Here is an 8268-nt window from a genome sequence, read left to right on the forward strand (position 1 = left end):
TATCAGACCACCCACCCCACTGCACCTTCGATGGTCCGTTGACCTCCCTTGAGATTAGCTTCCAGAGCTGGGCGCGTTCCTCGGTGCGTTCCGCTGTAGTTTGGCCGCGGTTAGCGCTCCCAAACTATTAAAGCTTAAGAGACAGGTTCACACCGAAATAAAAATCCGGTAGGCCACATACTGTACAAAATAATTTTTTCGTAGGCTACATACTATACCGGCACCTATATTGCTTGAATATTTTTGGAGCGCTAACCGCGGCAAAACTACAGCGGAACGCACCTAGGAACGCGCCCAGGTCATTCCACAATTCATTCCCTTGCCTTTCTTCAATCCCCACCCACTCCCCTCATTCCACAAACCGTCTTTCCACCCTTTGATACCTCCTCTTTGAAACACATTCATTCCATTTCTACTTTCGTTTCCCCCAGAGTGGTTGATGGATGGAATAGAGTTTGGAAAACTGTAGTTGATCACTGAAACAATTAGCTGTTTTAGGAGAAGATCGAATAACTTTATGGATGGGGATGATAGGTGGTAATGGACATGGAACTGCCTAGTGTAGGCCTTATGGTCTCTTCCATTCTTATATTTTGACTGGAATGTGTCTTCTTAGCCCTTTTTACTCAACTCAACTATTTCCAGTATTTCTCTTCTCTTTGTAACTTTCATCCAGTCTTAATCTCCCTTTTACATTTTGATGACCAGACAACACACACACGCACACACACACACACACACACACACACACACACACACACCTTTGGTGGCGCGGTTGGTAGGGTCCCAAACTATCACTACGGCGGTCCGGATTCGAATCCTGCCCAGGGCTGAAAATAATTTAAATATCGCTGCGCTTGGAGTCGTTGCTCCAATTCTCGTGGGCGGGGAGTTGGGGGTGTTTGTGCGTGTAAGGTCAAAGCATTACCTATAGATCGGTCATACGAGCTCTGAGCTCTCTTCCGGGAGGGGAATAGCTGTCGATCACGAGTCCAACACATGATCCAAAGACGAAGGTGAATCTGGAACAAGCTGGACGAAACAATAGTGTATGCAAAAACTATACATGAATTTAAGAACAAACTGGGCACTGCGAAATACAAAGACGGGACACCACGAGCGTAGCTCCCCTTTCCGTAAGGTACAAGTAGGTAAACACACACACACACACACACACACACACTCGTGGAGAAGGAGTTGCCCATAGATCGGGTATATATATATGAACTTAAGCTCTTATCTGGAGGGGAAAATATCTGTTGATCACGAGTCCAGCACGTGGTCCAAGACCATGGTGAATCACACAATCCACTAATCGATGCACAACGGGAGAACACAGTCCCGATATTTGGCTGTTGGTCTGCTTCCTGTCCAGCAACAACCATTACCTTCTCCTCCTCCTCTTCCTCCTCCTCCTCTTCCTCCTCCTCCTCTTCCTTTTCCTACTTCTCTCTTCCTGCTCATCATTGCCATTCAGTTTCTCCTCCTCCTACTCGTCCTCCTCCTCCTCTTCCTCCTCCTCTTCCTCTTCCTTCTCTTTCGCCTTCTTCTCCTATTCCACCTTTTCAAACCTTCTTTCCCTTTTCCTCCTCCTCTTCTTTCTGTTCGTATTCTACCTCTTTTTTCCTTTTCTCCTTCTCTTTATCTTTCTTCTTCTCGTTCTTTCTCTTTTTCTTCTTCTTTTTCTCCATCTTCTTCCTTTTCTCCTTCTTCCTCTTTTTCTTTTTCTTCTTTCTTCTTCTTCCTCTTTTACTTTTTCTTCTCTCCTCTTTTTCTTTTTCTTCCTCTTTTACTTTTCTTCTTCTCCTCTTTCTTCTTCTTCTTCTTTCCCCTTTTCTTCCTCTTCTTATTCTTCTTCCTCTTTTCTTCTTCTTCCTATATTTCTTCTTCTTCTTCCCCTTTTTCTTCTCCTTCTTCCTATATTTCTTATTCTTCTTCCTTTTTTCCTTCTCCTTCTTCTACTTCCTCTTTTCTTCTTCTTCTTCTTCTCGTTTTTCCTCATTTTCTTTTTTCTTCTTAATCTTGTTCTTCCTCTTTTTCTTCTTCTTCTTGTCGGGTTTCCTCCTCCTTCTTCCTTCTTCTACTTTTCTTCCTCTTCTCATACTTCCTCTTTTTCTTCTTCCTTGTTGTTGTTGTTCTTCTTCTTCTTCCTCTTCTCATTTTTCCTTCTACTTCTTCTTCTCCTCATTCTCCCTCTTTATTATTCTTCTTCCTCTTCTACTTTTTCTTCTTTCTTTTTCTTTTCTTCTTTTTCCTCATCTTCCTCTTCTTCTTCATTATCTTCATCTTCTCGTTCTTCCTTACTTAATTTTTCTTCTTCATCTTCTACTTCTCGTTTTTCCTCTTTTTCTTCTTTCTTCTTCTTCCTCTTCTTTCTCCTCCTCCTCCTCCTCCTCCTCCTCCTTTAATTCCTTCTACACCACCGTTATGCTGAGTTCAGACAAACGAAGGGCAGATTTGGCTGAGTAAGAGCAGGGAGAGGGGAAGGGCATTTTGAATGATAATGATGATGATGATGATGATAATGAAGGAGAGGAACGAAAGTGGGAGGAAGAAGAGGAGGAAGGGAGAGGAAAGAATCGGGAAGAGGAGAGAAGAACGACCTAGAGGAGGAAGAAGAAGGGGAGGGCGAGGAGGAGGAGGAGGAGAAACGGAAGAGGTAAATGATAGAAAGAGGAGAGGATATGTGGGATGGAGGGCTGAGATGGAGGGAGGGAGGGAGAGAGGGTAGTCGACGACACTCGCTACCTGAAGTCCTGAAGTCTGTTCCCTCTCGCTCAGTGGGTCTGTGGATGCAGATCAGTTGACACGTGGCGGTGTAATGTGAGTACCCCCATACCTGTCTGTGTTTGTCTGTGGATATCTGTGTCTGTGCGGGTCTGTCTGTCTGCCTGTCTGTCACCCCAAGACAGACTCGTGTTGATTTGGTGAAACGGTGGAAAGTTTGTGTGTGAAGTGTATTGGCGTTGTTAGTAGGATTGTTTTTACACACACACACACACACACACACACACACACACACACACACACACACACACACACACACACACACACACACACACACACACACACACACACACACACACACACACACACACACACACACACACACACACACACATGCAAGGAGTTGTGTGTAAGGTCACAGTGTTACCCATAGACCGGGGTATACATGAACCGAGCTCTCATACGGGAAAAATAATAGTTGTCGATCACGAGCCCAACATGTGATCCAAGATCGTGGTGAATCTCTTTCTCTCTCTCTCTTTCATTCTCTCTCTCTCTCTCTCTCTCTCTCTCTCTCTCTCTCTCTCTCTCTCTCTCTCTCTCTCTCTCTCTCTCTCTCTCTCTCTCTCCCTCTCGTTCACTCTCTCCCGTCTCTATTATCTCTCTCTCTCTTTCATTCTCTCTCTCTCTCACTCACTCTCTTTCATTCTCTCTCTCTCCCGTCTCTCTATTATCTCTCTCACTCTCGTTCACTTTCTCCCGTCTCTCTATTATCTCTCTCTCTCTCTTTCATACACACACACACACACACACACACACACACACACACACACACACACACACACACACACACACACGCACGCACACACACGCATTTGATTTATCTTTGGGAAGCTACGTCATATTGTGCCGTTCTGGGCAAATTGTGCAACTTCCCAAGCTACTGGTAAGCGATCAGACTAGTGAGTCTTGATGTTGTTGTATATTTAATCTTAGTTGTCCCCTGACTTTGATTAGTTATGTCGGGGCAGGCGAGTTAACTCTTCAGTGATAATGAAATTTGCGATCAAGTCGTATGTTACAAATATTTGAGATAATGCACATTTGTCGCTAGAAAAACATGCATGCGCTCTCTCTCATACACACGCACGCGCGCGTGCGCAAATAACAGTAATTGGATCATTTCTGGGCATGGTTCCAGCATTTTATTGATTAATTAATTGATTAATTCCTTCACGTATTTATCTATTTATTTTTCTATTGATCTGTTCATTTATATATAAATAAATTTATTTATTTATTAAATTATTTGTCTATTTATTTATTTACATATATTTGTTTTAACATTCCACACATCCCTGGAACTGTTCCAGTGTGACGGTTGTAGACGACGTGACGTCACAGAAAGAGAACCTTGGTGGGCATTACGTCTCTTAGGACACCAGAGGGCGAGCGCGTGGGGGCGTTCCTGTCATAATGTGTTTTAGTGTGGACTTTTATGTTTTACTGTTTGTATTTTGTGGAATTTAGCCTTTATTCTCTTGAGAATAAACGAATTTGTCAATATGACGGAAAAGGGAAAAACATTATCTATCTATCATAAAGATTCCAGTCTTTGTTCTCTCACTTTTCTGCTCCTTCTCTCTCTCTCTCTCTCTCTCTCTCTCTCTCTCTCTCTCTCTCTCTCTCTCTCTCTCTCTCTCTCTCTCTCTCTCTCTTGGTCTCTTCAGAACTTGAGAGAGAGAAAAAAAGAATATATATATATATATTCTTTTTAGTGAAATATGGTTCCGCTGATATAACTACTAATTTACCTCCGAGTACCCACGATTCTTCATCAACATATGAATGGATGAGACTGCAAGAGACCATAAGGCCTATACTATCCAGTTCCAACTCCATTGCCATCTGTCACTGCTGTCCATGTAGTTGTCTAATCTTCCCTTAAAACAACCAATTGCTTCAGCGATCACTACGTGATTACCAAGTCATTCCCAAAGTTAACCTTTCTATTGGTAAACCAGTTCTTTCCTATTTCCTTCTTGAACATAAATTTGTCCAATTTCAACCCATTACTCCAAGTCCTGCCCTGCTGTCTTAATATGATGACCTTGCCTCCATCACTCTTGTTAAAGCCGTCGACTCATTTGAAGACCTCGGTTAGGTTGGAGTCCTGCACTCTTCGTCTTTCCAGAGCGTCTTTGAGGAACTCTTTACAAATTTCGTGGTACCCTTGTCGAGGTTCGAGTCTTGTAATAGAGAGAGACTCGTACTCTTAAGTCCGACAGAATATCTTTATTCTTTTTTCTTGTAGTATTAAAATGGTATTACATCACACGCACTTCGTCTGTGCTTTGTAAAAATAGCTTCGGTTATGTGTTTATAGAGTCTTTTATTTGATTATTGTGTGAGTGCATGTGTCGCGTTTGTTGTTGTCTTCTAAGCGTTCTGACTTTCCTAAACTGTTCTAATATATATATATATATATATATATATATATATATATATATATATATATATATATATACCTGTATACATATATGTATGTATTTGTATATATGTATATATATATATGTATATTGCAACACAATTCACTTTTCTGTATATATGTTCCTATCCATTGTCATAACGTTCGGATCATAGTATCTTATTTCCCGGGTGGTTTTCTGCGAAATATATATATGTACATATATGTGTGTGTGTGTATACATATATATATATATGTATGTATATACATATATATATATATATATCTATATATATATATATATATATATATCTATATATAGATATATAACATGGTATGGTCACCTTAGCCTTCCAGAAACAATCACTGGTTTCCTACAGATCTCTTGTTGATCTTAAGTCAACAGGTGCTACAGGATCTTTTATCTTTACCTCCACAAAGCATTGCAACACTGAGAGGAACTCGGGATTATAGTCACTGAAATACGAACTGACCCAAGGTACAGTTCACTTCACCTGGTTCGACCTCCGGGAGGTGTGCAGCAATTGTTCAAGTCAGAGGAGCAGTACATCAGTATTACAATTCGGTGTCGCGCATGAAGCTGCACTAGGTTTAGGCAATGGAGACAAGAAAGATAAGTCATAAACTGGGCGGGCTTGATCTGCTTTACATGCGGCCTAACGCCCATATTTATACCGCAGGTAGGCGAGACACCCGCGGAGCACAATCGCATTTGATTGGGTCAGGATAGCCAATGGCGATCCCCAAGGGGAAGATGCGGGAGATGGTGAGGTTAGGTCGCGCCGTCCACGTGGCGTGCAGTGAGGCTATGTTGGAATCTGTACAAGATCACAGCTCGCGGTGAAATCCGTATCTTCCCCTGCAGCAGATCCTCAAGGCCCCACGCTTTCACTTTCATATATGAATCTATGGTAATTTTTATGACAGTCGCATGTAGGATTCGAACCCACTGCTTTCGGTCACCATAAAAGTACCTTCACAGAGCAATGGGTTCGAATCCTACATGCGACTGTCATAAAGAAATATCAGATTAATGTCGCTGTCACTGGCGAATTTCTCTCATGCATCTATGTATATAATGTATACATGTGTACATACATACATACGTACGTACATATACTGTATATACACATACATGAGTTTAAATCTAAGTATGATAATTGGAAATCAAGGATATAGATTAAGTTTGAACTATAGATAAATTAGAGGCTAGACATGTTAGGAAATTAGAGAATAGGAGACAGGACCCCACGAGCGTTACATACATACATATATATATATACATGCATACAGAATGTATACCTTAGGGTTACAGAGAGCAGGTTGCCTAGTCCCATCATTCTCTCCCATTTTAGCCGTCTTTACGACCCGAGTGGGAAAACTCGGTGGCAGTATTCTTTTTTCCCCTATCACGGGAGGAGGCGAAAATGGATATATATATATATATATATATATATATATATATATTATCATACATATATATATACACACACACACACATATATATATATATATATATATGTATATATATATATATATATATATGTATATATATATATATATATATATATATATATATATATATACAAAGAAGTGATACAGGCCAGCATTAAGAAGAGAAGGGGTAGTATACTATTTATCTCTTTCACTACACTTCGTTTGTTTTTTTATGTCTTAATTGGAGACAACTTTGTACAGTTTTGCCTAACCTGATTTAATTTTATTTTATTATGGACGCTGTCCTTAGTGTCCTTCATTATTTGTACAATTTCCTTGTAGCTTTTCTTTGTTTCCACTTTTCCAACAAGTGAAAATTACGAGGATATTTATCTTTTTATCGACAATTTCTCTTACCCATGTATCATCACTCAAACATTTTTGTTGTCATCTTTACCAGACCCTTCCATTCATCGTCTTGTTCCATTATATGAATGAGTTTGACAATTTGCCTATTTCTGTCATAATTTGTTTTGTATTTTCTTCGTTACCTTTGACCTGCCGACGTTTCTTTTTACTTTGTGTCCAAACCATCACAATACTCATTCATCATCCCTATCTGCTATTTCCTTTTTCATCCCCGCTTTCCTCCTTGCCTCCTCGTCTCTCACTCTATCCAACCTTGTAACCTCTGTCATACTTCTCAGACATTTCATCTAAAAAACATTTAAAAATCTCCTGTGTGTGTGTGTGTGTGTGTGTGTGTGTGTGTGTGTGTGTGTGTGTGTGTGTGTGTGTGTGTGTGTGTGTGTGTGTGTGTGTGCGTGTGTGTGTGTGTGTGTGTAGTGATGATAGTGGCAGTGGGAATAGTAATAGTAGTAGTAATAATAGATGTCGCAATCCTATATTTAATCTTGGCCCCATTGGGCCGGCCAGTCAGGATCTCTTTCTGTGACGTCACGTCGTCTACATCCGTCGATGACGTCATCTCAGTGGGGCTTTGGGTCGGATGCACTTATGTTTTCATTGGCTTCGTTATTCATCAGGCTGGGACTCTCAGAATCAAAGTAAATGCAAGAAAACTAAATAAATAAATAAAGACAAAGACAAACAAGGAAAAAACTGGCTTCAGTTTTTGTGGGTCTATCGTCTAAAATCAGAGAATTTCCACTTTTGAGTTCGATTACCTAAATAGAATATATATATATACATATATATATATATATATATATATATATATATATATATGTATATATATATATATATATATTATTCTTTGCTGATCTGGTGTTGATTGAGAGAGATGGAAGGAAAATCCCAAAGCTATAAGCAGGATAGAATAGGATGAGAAAAAAAAACACGAAAAAAAACGAATGGAATAAGATAAAACAAATTGTATGCAATTGGTAGTTGCCATGACTTTTGATAGAAATAAAAGAACTAAGATGAAACATGAATAAAAACAACAATACAAGAATACAAGAAGAACAAATAAAGAAAATTAATAAGTATCAAAGAAACTCGCGTAGATAGATAATTAGATGAATCGATAGATAAGAAAAATAAAAACAGAAGTAAATAAATATATAAACAAAGGAACATAAGGAAACTAAAAG

The 8268-nt window shown here is 39.7% G+C and overlaps 1 protein-coding gene across 1 annotated transcript in view; it reads left to right on the plus strand.

Annotated features, from left to right (window-relative positions):
• Positions 1-2739: 2739 nt before the first annotated feature.
• Positions 2740-8268, plus strand: part of LOC143020715 (uncharacterized) — a 47900-nt gene continuing 42371 nt past the window's right edge. The window contains exon 1 of the mRNA XM_076177401.1: positions 2740-2823. The gene's annotated coding sequence lies outside the window, so the exon portion shown is untranslated. The remainder of the gene's footprint in view (positions 2824-8268) is intronic.

Source organism: Oratosquilla oratoria, chromosome 40, assembly GCF_046742065.1.
Source record: "Oratosquilla oratoria isolate Oo_2021 chromosome 40, ASM4674206v1, whole genome shotgun sequence".
Classification (NCBI taxonomy): Eukaryota; Metazoa; Arthropoda; class Malacostraca; order Stomatopoda; family Squillidae; genus Oratosquilla; species Oratosquilla oratoria.